At 31.8% G+C, this 13,328-nt stretch overlaps 1 long non-coding RNA gene across 1 annotated transcript in view; it reads right to left on the bottom strand.

Moving 5' to 3' along the window:
* LOC129219262 (uncharacterized) overlaps positions 1–13,077 on the bottom strand; it is a 43,633-nt gene extending 30,556 nt beyond the window's left edge. Inside the window, exons 1-2 of the long non-coding RNA XR_008580391.1 lie at positions 13,033–13,077; positions 577–650 (exon numbers count right to left, since the gene is read on the bottom strand). This is a non-coding gene — a long non-coding RNA (uncharacterized LOC129219262). The remainder of the gene's footprint in view (positions 1–576; positions 651–13,032) is intronic.
* Between the last annotated feature and the right edge of the window lie 251 nt (positions 13,078–13,328).

The following is a 13,328-nucleotide window of genomic DNA, read 5'->3' as shown; positions in this document are numbered from 1 at the left end:
TTCTTCTTTTTCTTCTTTCGGCAAAAAACAAATAGCCAGTCACATTTTTTCTTTCTTCGAAAAGCTACGCTTAAAATGCGAACTTCGTTCAACTGATTTTGTATTTTAACTGTTCAATTAAATGATGAACACGTGCTGCCACCTAAGCCATAGCGGTTTAAGCAGCCTGAGCTAACGAATTGTATAAATGTTCAAAAATAAAAACACACTTCTCTTCAATAGCTTATCTTATATATTATTTCTGTGGATTATTTTTCTGTCAGTATACGAGTTCTTTCTTATTTCCTGAAGAAATTCCCCCTTCATTTTAAAACCTATAGTGGGCCGGTTAATGACGAAAAATAGAACTACGGTCTAAAAATCAATTTTTCGGAAACGACTCTTGCTGTCGCAAAACCTTGATGCAGCCTGTAGTTCTTGCAAAGAAGTTTTTTTTTTTTTTAAAGTAAAATTATAATGCAATTTTCCAATTTTTTGCTATTTTTATTATTTTTATCACAATGATTTCCATCACTATCGGTTATACTAAACGAACAAACTACCATTCTTGTAAAACAAATTTTTTTCCTTACGTACATTTTGTTCCTCTTCCGCAGATACTGAGCATATCAGAAAAACAAAACTGAAAATCCAAATCATTTGCATTTCACCTGAAATTAAAAATAGTTATTGAATATCATCAAACAAAAACTAATGATAATGATCAATGTAAATCGACATAACACATAGAAAAGGAAAGATGAAACATTTTGTCAATGTACAGTAGTATCTTTCGAATAGTAGATTTCGAACTACAAGACAAATTTTTTGGAAGTGTCTAAATACATTTAGACATAAGCTGTAAAATCAGGATTCACTAATGATTTGATTTGTGTAATCTTCAGACTTGGAAAATTTTTGATTTAAAAGCGAACCGTTAAACGAAAAGTACAATAATAAATCATAAACCATAGGGTTTAAAGAAGAAAAAAAATCCAGATGAGGATCATTTTAAATTTGTTTAGAAACTTAAAAAACAAAACAAAATGAAGATAAATATTATTAGAAATGTTTTAATATTTACTCAAGCGAAAAATGAAAATAAATAAAATGAATAAATAAATTTCATATTTCGTTAATAAAGTAAAATCCTTCTTATGTTTCACAATAAACAATAATTGTTCCTATAAAAATGTTTTTACATTTAATTACTTAACTAATAATGAAAATAAATGTTATTTGGTACGAACAAAAAATACATCAGTAGTTTCATCAACTATGAACCATTGATGTTAATTTTTGTTCATTTGTAACTATAGGTAACACATAAATAAAGTTTGTTTATGAGTCAGCTCTTGTGTAAAAATGGATTTTCCAACATTCTACGAAGAGAAACAGTAGCTTGAACTTCCACTATTTCATTGATTTTCCTCTCAGGCTTTAAATCCGAAACAACAGCAACAAAAATTATGGTAGTTCTTTGATAGCGCACTTCTTTAAATATTTTTTCTTTGCACTTAGTGCTGAGGCACTAAAACTGAGAGATGGAAGTTTTTTTGCTTTGTTGCTTCTCTTGTGAACCTAGCATTGCTGCAATCAACGTTAAGCTTTTATGGTTAAAATATAAGAATAATTAATGTGTTTTAACGTAGGAAGACAATCAAAAAAGAATTGTACAATTTGGAGATTAAGAGAAAATAGAGATATAAGCCAGAAAATTTATGCAATTTGAGTTTTGTGAAATAAAGCACTTTTAAAACGAAAGATGCATTTGTCATTTATAACTAATTAAGAACGTTGTTCTTCAAAATCGCTATATATATAGCATATAATATCTATATATATATAAAAGAAAGTCGTGTTAGTTACACTATTTATAACTCAAGAAAGGCGAGACCGATTTAGCTGAAAATTGGTGGGGAGGTAGCGTAGAACCAGGAGACGGGTATAGGATAATTTTTATCTAGTTCGACCGCGGTCCCGAAATATTTGTAACTGCAAATTAAATGTTTATTTAATTGTTTAGTTCTATTAATTCCTCGTAGATGGCGAGGTAAGTTAACTTGAGAGGGCGCTGGCCGACAGTGTCTATAGCTAAGCTATTGTGGAACTGTTGTGGTCACCGAACTGATTTTTGAATGCGGTTTTTAATTTTTCCATATTCAGGTACATAATTTGATTTTGTTGGATTTTTCTATTGGGTTTTGTTTTCCTTATTTCTACAGTGTTTGTTTTTGTTCTTATAGTTGAAGATAGTTACTTATCTAAGTAAATAATTTCATTTGTCGTATTATTCAATTTTATTATAGTATTGTTTGTTTGGCGAAACATTTTAAATTGCAGAAGGAAAACCACTTCACACGCTAAAGGGCAGGGTTACGGTAGCGCGGTTGCTTGGCGCAGCAAGCGATGAACTATGCAGTTGAGGATCATTTTGAGTTTTAAAGCTAATATTAATCTTTTTCAACAGACTTCCTTTAAATTCTTAGCACGGGTATCGCCGTGTATATATATATTAGGGTGTCCCAAGATATAATGACGAAAAAAAAATTTGAAATCGAATACGCATACCCTCCAAATTTTTTCCATTTCACTTCAGAAACATGGGAAAAAAGTTTTATTGCAAAAAAATAACGAGAACCCGTTCCGACTTGAAGTCAAAGTTCGACCTGAAATCCTGTACGGCGACTACAGTGGAAATATTGCTACCTGTATAATTCCTTACTACACGCAACATCAATTTACTTAAAGTAGTTATTTACAACAATATTAGACTACAAGAAACATTACTGCACATATTTGTATTTCAATGTTTGCTTTTTACAGTCAGGATAGAGCTTCTGGTGCTCTTGAACACAACGTAACACAAATTGTTTTTGTTCCTCATCAGCTGTTAGCAACCCATGAAAGTCCTGCATCATTTTTACCGCTCTTTCAGCTGCATCGTTTACTGCTCTAAGCATTGAGACAGTCTTTTTCACATCAAGGAATGAAATATTATTGACCATACCATAAAAGTTGGATGAATTTTTGTAGAGCAGCTTTAGAGATGATTTGGTCCATATTTTCGTATTTTTGTTCAAAAAGCACAAAATTTTTTTTTTTGGGTGCTTTGCATGCCAAAGTGCATTGAAGCCATGGTTTTCCGTATATTGTGACTAAAACAAACAGACATCTAACAATGCTTCATTTTCCTTCGTATCTAATTTTATTTATGAACTAAACAGTAATAGTTTTATGGAGTAAATCGCTTGAGCCATCCATCGAGCTTGGTGCATGGCTCCCGGTGGTCTTATTTTAAATTCATTTTCTGTATCTCCACCTAGAAATATAATAGGCAGTTCTATCAACTCTTGATAGTCATCCCTGACCGTAATATTAGTAAATTCAGCACGGTAAAAGTCATGTAAATTTTCCAAGTTAGGGTACAGTTCAGAACAATTCCGCAGCTCCTATATAGCACTGTCTTCAGTGGGATTAATCAGTTCATATATATGATGGTGGTAAGCAAAGGAAAGCATTTCTCTATCAATTTTTGCTCAAGAATAGCGCAAGAACCACTTAAAGGACCTGTTTCGGAAGCTGTAGTATCACAACAGAGAGTTTTAACTTTGTCTTCGAGATTCCAATCTAAAACTGCCTTTCAAATAGCCTGTGTTTGTTCTTTTTCTGTAGAATTATCCAGTTTAGACTTAACAATGAGTTGTTCGTCACATCCATATGAAATAACTATAGATAAGCGATCTTCTTTTGAATTTTGAGCACTCAAAGTAGGCAACAGTTTCATATTCCAAGGTAAATTCACTATGTATGGTACCTCTTACTGAAAATCAATTTTTATTCTTTCCTCATGCTCCTTCCACTTTTCGATTCGAATTCTTTGAATTGAAGATTTACCTATGGGAAATTCACCAATGTTACACCCAAGTACGTCAATAGTAGCTTCAAGAATAAACACATAATCTCGTATACTTGGATACCTGTCCAATGAAGCAACTCACTTTGGAGTAATAAAAGCGCTCCTCATTACATATTTATTTGTTTCAGGTTCTGATAATCCTTGTTCCACGTTCTGGAATACTTGTTCCATGTACTGATTTATATGTTTCAGGGAAATCTTCTGAATTAATATTTTCCCTAGAGCTCGAAGAGGAATCTGCTTGTACAGGTTCATACAATTCCGAGGATGTTGAAGCGGAATCGTATTTAATGCGCATGTTTTCTTCTTTGACAGCTCAAAGTCGAGCCCTTTCCTCTTTGTCGGGCATTTTTTTTTATTGCATTCCCGAATAGCGAGATTTGCACTTTCACTGATGGTTAAATTTACTTCTCGAATGTCATAAAACAAAACAGACAGAACTTGTCCGTTAGAGGGAAGTTTCATGCCCGTAATTTATTGTTTTACGCGACTCCTATTACCTCATTTTTCGAACTTTCAATTCCACTGCCATGTTTCATTCCCTATGGAAGGACTATACTGCGCTCGCTGACCGGACTGTATTCGTACTGACACGTTTGACGATTTGCAAATTGCGACGGATAAGCCCCCCCCCCCCAACGTATGTTTTTCTGTTTTCATTTGTTTTCTGTGCACTCGGCTGCTTTGAGCTTCGCAAAGTATCGCGTCGCCAGCGTTCGCTTACTTATGAATACTGGTGCTATTTACACGTTTAAACCTTTAGGCGCAAGTCGGCACGGGTTACCGTGCTTCAAATTGCGTGAAACTTTTTTTACAACGGTTTTGATATAAAAGGAAAAAAATAAGAGGGTATGCGTTAAAAAAAAACGACTTTCATTTTTTTGGGACAACCTAATATATATATATATATATATATATATATATATATATATATATATATATATATATATATATATATATATAAATCTCGTGTCACGATGTTTGTTCGGGGTAAACTCCGAAACTACTCAACCGATTTTTCTCAAATTTCATATATATGTGTCATTTGGTCCAACTTAAAAGATAGGATAGTTTTTATAATTTTTTACCGCAAATTTCATATTAATTATGCAATAATAGTGTGAATTAATTGTTTAGTTCTAAAAATTCTTAATAGATGGCGGTGTAAGTTAACTAATCGATATAACTCTAACATCGTATGACTTACTGCTAAAAACACCATGACAAAAAATTTAGAAATGTTGCTTAGAATTTCCATATAACGTTTCGGGATATTACAGGTTATTATTCACTTCCTGAGAAAAACAACTATATTTTTCAAAACGTTTCCTTAAATTGCTACAAATTGCAGATTTCACACCGTTGTTCAAAATATTTTTCTCCACCAGTATCAAGATTAACTAAACGTATTTAATAGGTGCATCGGTTTCGGAGCGATTACGGTTCGTCCAGATTGACTTAACACCCAATGAGTGCGAAAAGATATCTGGATCAAGAAGCTTTGCGAGAGCTGCAGAGGAACTACATTCGACTTACTTGCTTGAGAGTCTGTCTTCGCGTTGGCAAAGCGTGCATTAATGCGTTGAGAACTTTCTTAGAAAAGCAGGAAGGTTCTAGGCTATTATATAAAACATGCGTTAGGCTTCGTTGAAGGTGCCAGAATCATAACTTCCTTTAACCAAGAAGACTACTGAATTCTTCAAAAATATTCCAGTTAATTTTAGGAAGGTTAATGAATTTCAGCGGAAAATAAATTTTTTCTTTATTTTGTTCCCCAAGAGATTTTTAATATCATTAATTCTTGCAAAGATACGTTCGCAACAGGAAATTGCAGTGACGATTGCATCGTCAGACATTGCTGCTACTTTTTTCAGATGGTAGACGAACAGCACATTCAGCTTTAAAGTTGCCTACTAGATATTCATAACAAACAAAACGCAATGTGTAACATTAAAGAAAAAATAAAAAACGCAGAATAGCTGTAGTGTTGCAAGAGAGTGAAATTATAATTTTCGATAAGTGTACTAAGGCTCATGAGTAAAACCATCCATTCGAAGCACATCATTGGATTGTGCAAGATTTGAACGGCAACGATAAACTTTTAGGCGAAATTGTCTGAATACTGTCTGGGGACTTCCGGCAGACATTACCAGTTATTCCGATGAAATCAACGCATGTTTCAAACAATCGTTTTTATAGCGTAATGTCGAGATAATGCGATTGGCCATGAACATGCGAGTATAAACGCAAAATAATCTAATCGCACAAGTATTTTCTATGCAATTGCTGGGTATTGCAAACGGTGAAATTGAACTGTATCAAAATACACAGTACAACAAATAGCCAGACAATTTCTACACTGCCGTTGAGACGAAAAGTGAACTAATTGAGAGTCTATTCCCAGATAAATTTAATTTTTTTAAAACCATAATTGCCTCTGTAATCGCGCTGGTTTTGTAGCAGTTTTTTTTTCGGTAAACATTCCCGAAAGGACAGGAATATTTGTGGATCGTCAATTGTCGACTGTCAAATACATATCCCGATGCATGTCGCAAATTGTATTTATTGGTCGCACAAAGTCATTGGGAGTTGACACTTTCTAAAGCAGGTTTGACATAAGGAGAAACAGTATTCGTCAACTGTTTAAAACAACTTTGACGATATACTATCCAACACAATCATCATTTTTTAAGGAGAAACCATATAACTTTCACGTTTGAAGACGGATTTCAGAAAGTTTAACAAGCAAACAAATGTCCAAATCCAGATTTTACACCAGAGATGAATATGAAGCTTTAGTTTTAACTGAAGGTTTTTGCGTTTCAATTTCAAATTTGCCACTTAGGTTATTATGATATGCCGTCACTTGATAGTTGGGCCACCGACTTAGTTAACACTATTTGCAACGTATAACAACAGAGCAATGACGCTGTCTTAGCTACAATTATTGCAAATAATGAGCCATTACTGACGGCTGGAAAAAAAAAGCTCCCCATTGATGCTGAACAAGCCCATATAGTTGTCGATGAAAACAAAGCAGTAAACATTCCAACTGAATTTTTAAATTCCCTGGATACACCAGGAATGCGACTACACGATTTCCGGTTGAAAATTGGCTCAACAATTTATTCTTTTTCGCGATTAAAACTCACCTAGATTCTGCAACAGTACACGTTTCTTCATTAAAAGTCAACAATTTTGATGGAAAAGTTAAAAAAAAAAAATGTTTGTGTTGTCACGCAATCCATTAATAGCGCCATATTTTTGAAACACATTTCGAAGGCTTCAATTTCCGATTTGTTTAGCTTTTGACCATAAAGAGATCTCAAGACTAAACAATGTCTATTTGCGGTTTGTACTTGAAATATACATATTTATCTCCTAGGAAAACTATCTGTCACCTACTCACGATTGGGAAAGTTATCATACTTATTCGTGTTAGCAAAAGACAGGTTAAGCAAGAATATTGTGCACAACTTAATGCTTAGATTGTTTCCAGTTTTCAAGTAATAGAAAAACAATTCGAAATGAATGTTATCTACCTCATTTTTTATATATTTTTAATTTACTTAATGTTATTATGTTTTAAAATGGGCTAAACAATTTTGAACTTTATTAAAAATATTAATTTGATTTTATCAAAATAATGAGTAAAAGATTTTTTTAATCCAACTGCTGCGCCACAGCAACGCGTGGCTGGGTCAGCTAGTATATGTATATATATATATTAGGGTGGTCCTTTTTTATATGGGAAAAAAAATTTCGGAATTCAATAAGTGACGCCCCCTAGTTTTGTGACACTAAAGTAATCGCTGCAAAATTTGAACTCGATCGGTCAATAATAACACGTGCCCCTAGGACGTTGAACTTTAACACTTTTAATAATTTTCCCACAAATCTTCGAGTTTTTACTTCAGACCCCGTACATCGTTTCTCCTATGTTTGCAAAATATTTTTACAGCGAGGTAGCACTAAAATTAATCTTTGTAATTATTTCATATCGTCTAAAGATTTTACATTAAATAAGAATGAAATATTGCTCTAGAAACTTACCTTAATCGTACGCTTTTCCCAATGTATCTCAATCGTGTGCATTTTTTTCCCGATAGTCTTGGAGTGTCTGTAAAAAACTAAATTGCTTTTGTGACTCATATTTGGTAAATTGATTGTGAAATTCTTCGGTTAATTGTGCTCCTCTTTCAGTTGTGTCATTCACAACTTCCAGCATTTTAACGATATCTCTTCCCTTTAAATAGCTTCCTTCATTTCGCCATGAATCAGGATAAAATAGGAAAACATCTTTTGGTGTTTGTAACTTATCAAACAGTTTTATTGACTTGTAATTGATTCTATAAAGAGGAAGATCTTTACTAAGAAAGTATTCCAAATCATCTACTGTTATTTGAAATTTTTTATACAGTCATCAGACACGTCTTCCTATTCAGCAAGCATTTTTTGAAGTAGTCTTTTCCTATCTTCAAAGTTAATTCCTTCATCCAATATGGACAAAGCTACTAGTTCATCCCCTAAGTACCATAAGTGATTTATGAATTTTTCAATCACTGCTTCTGCTGCATGTTTGTCATCATTTTGTACGCTGCAGGTTTTTGAGACTCTAGACTTTATATTAATTTAAAAGGCCTAGAATGGGTTGCTGCGAAAAACTATATCTTCATACAACATTTAACTGTGTACGGGCAATCTCTTCAAGTAGTGTCAATTTAAATTGCTTCCTAAATATATAAATTTTCAAACAAGAAATTCCTTTTGCCATCCCTCTGGATCAGGGATAAGCACCAGGTTGCCGAAAACATTTCCCTGTAGGAGGGAGGACTTCACCAAGAAATATTATTACACGTTATGAGAATTCTCTGTAATATTTCTTAATTCCGCTTTCTATGAACAATAATATGTCATCAAATTCTTCTTTTAGAATTTAAGTGGTATGTGTAATTTTTGAATTTTGAAGCGCTTAAATAATGGAATATCGAGTCTAGAACTAAGAAAGGCAAGAACTCCTTTAAAGACACTCTGCAGTACGATTTCAAGTGCATGATGATAGCACTACAAATGCGATATATCACCGTTCAGCTTTTGCTCTAAAAAATTACCTGCACAATTTATACGGTTGGTATTGTAAGCCGCTGTATAACACACTACAGCTTGAACAGTTAGCAATAAAGAGCAATCATCTAAGATATCATATACAACTGAAGAAATATCTCAGAAATTCTGAGTAGCTGTTCAACATTGGAACCTGAAGTTATCATGGTAAGCCTATCGGCGTTTTTTTTCCCAGTTACATCTGGATGTAGCTTTGTATCCCAGGGAATATCCAAAAAATTTAAATTTAAATTCATGAAATCTGATTTTACCTCTCGAAGATTTTCTCTTGCTCTCTTAAGGGATGTACGATTGATCATAAGTTTATTTGGATTTAAATTTACTGCATCTACATAGGCTGTTAATAAATGAGCAGATTCTTTGTCCCTAGTATGGCATTTGTCTAACATTGATGAAATGCGAGCAGATCTCAATAGTTGTCAAGTTTTTTTGCGTTTTTGTAGATCAGATATAAAAAAGGTTCAACAGGTTACGATAGATACCCATTTCGGTTTCTAAATCTTGTGAATTGCAAGAGGAATTTTATGATAATAAAGGACTATGCACTGAAATAGAAGACAGTTTAAAGTATAGATTTTTACATTATTCCGATCTGGAATTTTTTTTAAATTTATATTTCAGATATGGAAAATAGAGTTTATTTTTATGGTAGGGTAATCGAAGATTTTTCAAAATTTAAATTATAAGAATGCATAAACATTTAAGTATATAACTAAAGAACAGGGAATTAAAATATAATTGTCATTACTTATATTTATAGCATGGAAACCTAGTGACCCTATTTGCCACACCTATTACATACACAGAACATTTTCTAAATCAACACCCCCAAAGGATGGAGGAGGCAGTTTGTTGTTGTCAAAAACCATTCATTAATGGCCTAGGCCATTCATTAATGGCCTTTAGAATCCCTTGTGTCCATCTTGGTGGAAAGAAATGTTCCCCTGCCGCTTGGTTTGAAACGAGCGCGAATAGCGGTATGCCTGTCCCAAGGCCATTGGTGTACATGTACCCTATGTAATATGTAAAATTTTACAGAATGAAAGTGAGAGAATGGTTGGTCTGGAAGTAGCAACATCTATTGAGGTTCGAAATTACTTTAAAAATGAAACCTAGGAATATTTTTACATAAAAATGAGAAAATCCGCAATTTTTTCTTTAAAGTTCAAGGGGCACGTGGTACTATTCATGGATTGACTTAAAATTTTGCATGAATCATTTATTTGTATAATGGAACAAATTGAGGGGGCGTCGTGTAAAATATCTACAACTTCAAAAATAAGGATCACCCTAATATATATCATTTTTTGCAGAATTTCGATAAAATAATTTCAAGTCGAGGTATTTGACTCTCTTAAATGCGTTCTATATTTCCTAAGAGAATAATTTAATAAAAAATAAATAGTAGCATATGAAAATATTAATGTTATTAAAACAATACTGCTTACAAAAGGTTTGGTGTTACAAGCAACAACTGTAATGCTTAAAAAAATTAAAAAAAAATAAAAATAAAAAAATAAAAAATAAGAAACATAAATAAAAAAAATGAAAGAAATACATTGGTTTCTGAAACTTCTAAATTGTTTCTTTAACGCAAATTAGTAAATGATAAAACCAAGGCTTTGATATTTTATTATATAGGCTTAAATGTAAATGTTTCGTATCTTATTTATGCAAAAAAACCCCGTCTTGATCTTGATATTTTTTATTTTTATTTGACATACTTCGATATTTAATCTGTTTGGCTTCATGGGGGCTTAGCAGAAGCTCAAAAGTTTTTTTTTTGGTTGCGAAAAATGCTGTTTGTAGCTCCGTTTATAACGTACATGCAATATTTTCCAAATTCAAGCTTTAATAAGATTGATTTTATCATTTATTTTTCTGCTTCTTCTGGCAGAAGAGGTAAAAAGTGCTCTATAAAAGTGCTTTATGGTATAATATATCTTAGAATTTAAATGATTATAACACATTATATATATATATATATATATATATATATATATATATATATATATATATATATATATATATTTGTTTTACATCTAATTGTCAAAATATTCATTTCTATCCTCAACACATTGCCATAACATTGTCAAAAAGTGATAAAAAATGAGAGCAGTGTCTTCCCAGAAATAAAAATATTCATTAATTCTACATTATAAACATACTTAATTTCAATTTCAATCATAATTATTCATGTGAATGTATCTTAAATAAAAAGGAATAATACGATAAGTTTCTTCACCGAAGATCTGTGATGCGGCTCATACGCGAGGTTCGGCGCTTCCAAGAAATTTTTTCAATGTACGTATTTTTTCAATGTATGTATTTTTTACAACGTGTACATAACTTAGGATCTGACGATTACATGAGCGAGGCCTATTCTCTCGTGAAACACCGAACAATGAGTGAAAAAATCGTAAAGAAAAAGCCAGAAAAATGAAGATCATTTTTTATGACTTTATAAATATTTTGAGTTCGAAAATCCCCCTAAGTCTCCCTACTTGCTACGAATGTTTCATTTCAGCTCTTGCCTCTTAGCCAATCTAAAGAATTTTAATGATTAATATAATGATTTCTTCCTCTCCAAATCAAAATAATGGCTATGAAATCCTCGAAAACTGAAAAAAAAAAAAAAATAAATAAAGGGAGGGGGAGGGTGCAATTTCTATAGAAAGTGGTTGATGTTGGAAAGCGATGGGGATATTTGGCTTCCGGAGGCCGTTTTACATAAGAAACAGCAAGAATTGTGTATTAAAAAAATAAATGAATAAAAGAAATGTGCTGCGCAGTATTTTTAGAGAATACTTTCCTTAAAACCTAAGACTTTATTTAGAGAACATTATTCATTCAATTGTTAAGCAAAGTTTAGAGAACATGCGGTTAAAATAGCGTTTTGAAACTCATTTTTTTTTCTCACATGGAGAATGGCCAAGACAAAATTCCAAGTAGTTCTACTTGCGTCGAGACCAGCTGAAAATATTACTTCCTTTTACGATTTTTTGAACATTATTTTGCTAAGGGGAAAATTGCAAATCAATGAAACATTACAAATTTAAAGTATGGATGAATTAAAAAATACCCTTTTAAAGCTAAATTTTAATTTTTATAAGATGAATACGTCAATAGAAAGTATTAAATAGTATTATTTGCATTAGATTTTATTGGCACACATTACTTATTTTTTAATTTTTAGAAAATTCATTGACTGAAATGAAAACTTAATAAAAATAATGCTGGTGATTTAAAAAATTTTAAGCAGTATTTGCTTTGTTAGTGTTGAAAAATTAAGATTAAAAAAATGAATGGAAGCACAATGTTTTTAAATTACGGTTTCCTCTTACATCTGTGACTTCTGAAATTGCCTAAAATCTGTTAAGAATGATGGTATTTATCAATTCAGAAAACTGTTAGAGAGAAACGTCAAAACGCGTCTTCTTACTTTCAACTGCTAACTTAGTGGGTATGCGATAAAAATAAGAAAAGTAAGAATTCATTACTCAAAAAACATTTTCTCCATGAGAAAATACTTAACAAACGAAATTTAGCTAAAGTGCTCAAATACCTTCATTTCAATTAAAAATTCATAATTTTTTAAACAAAATTCATAAAATGTTTAAATTGCTTTGAAATAGGTTTTCTTTTTACTAAAAGTGTCATTGTTTAAAAAAATGCAACGTTTTGACTTTTTAAGTAAAATTTTCTGATATTAAATTCTCGAATAAAATGAGAAAAAAAAAACATTAAAATATTTAAATATATTTTTAAGCAGACCCATTGTCAATTCATTCGTAATAAAGTAAAAACCAAACACATGAAATTAAATGTAATGTGAAAACAATTATTTTAAATTGTATCATCTTTTGTTGAAATAAATGTTTCTGGATTAAAATATGGTAACAGACATCAAAAACAAAAAAATAAAAATAAATAAATAAAATAATTAAAAAAAAATAAATAAAATTCTGCTGAACTAAAATATTTGTATGACAAAACTTAAAGTCTCTTACCAAAACTTTGACAAAATTCTAAACAATGTCGTACCAACTGTTTTTGAAACCAATTCTCATCATGCTTATATATAACTTTAAATTGTAGTGACGTCTTAAGTCATGTGATCATTTTTCGCCATCGAAATGGTTTATCAGTTCTATGAGATCTATTCGTTTTTACGATCAGCCAAGACAAATTGAGATCCATGAATTTAAAGGGAAAATGTAAACATCCGGATACTGTTGAGGATAAACCGATCACTACATTATAGAGAGAGGCTTTCTAGAAAATTGTTTTGTGAATTTCAGATTTT

Source organism: Uloborus diversus, chromosome 3 (genome assembly GCF_026930045.1).
Source record: "Uloborus diversus isolate 005 chromosome 3, Udiv.v.3.1, whole genome shotgun sequence".
NCBI lineage: Eukaryota > Metazoa > Arthropoda > Arachnida > Araneae > Uloboridae > Uloborus > Uloborus diversus.
Note: the sequence above shows the minus strand (reverse complement) of the source record. Positions and strands in the feature narration are given on the sequence as shown.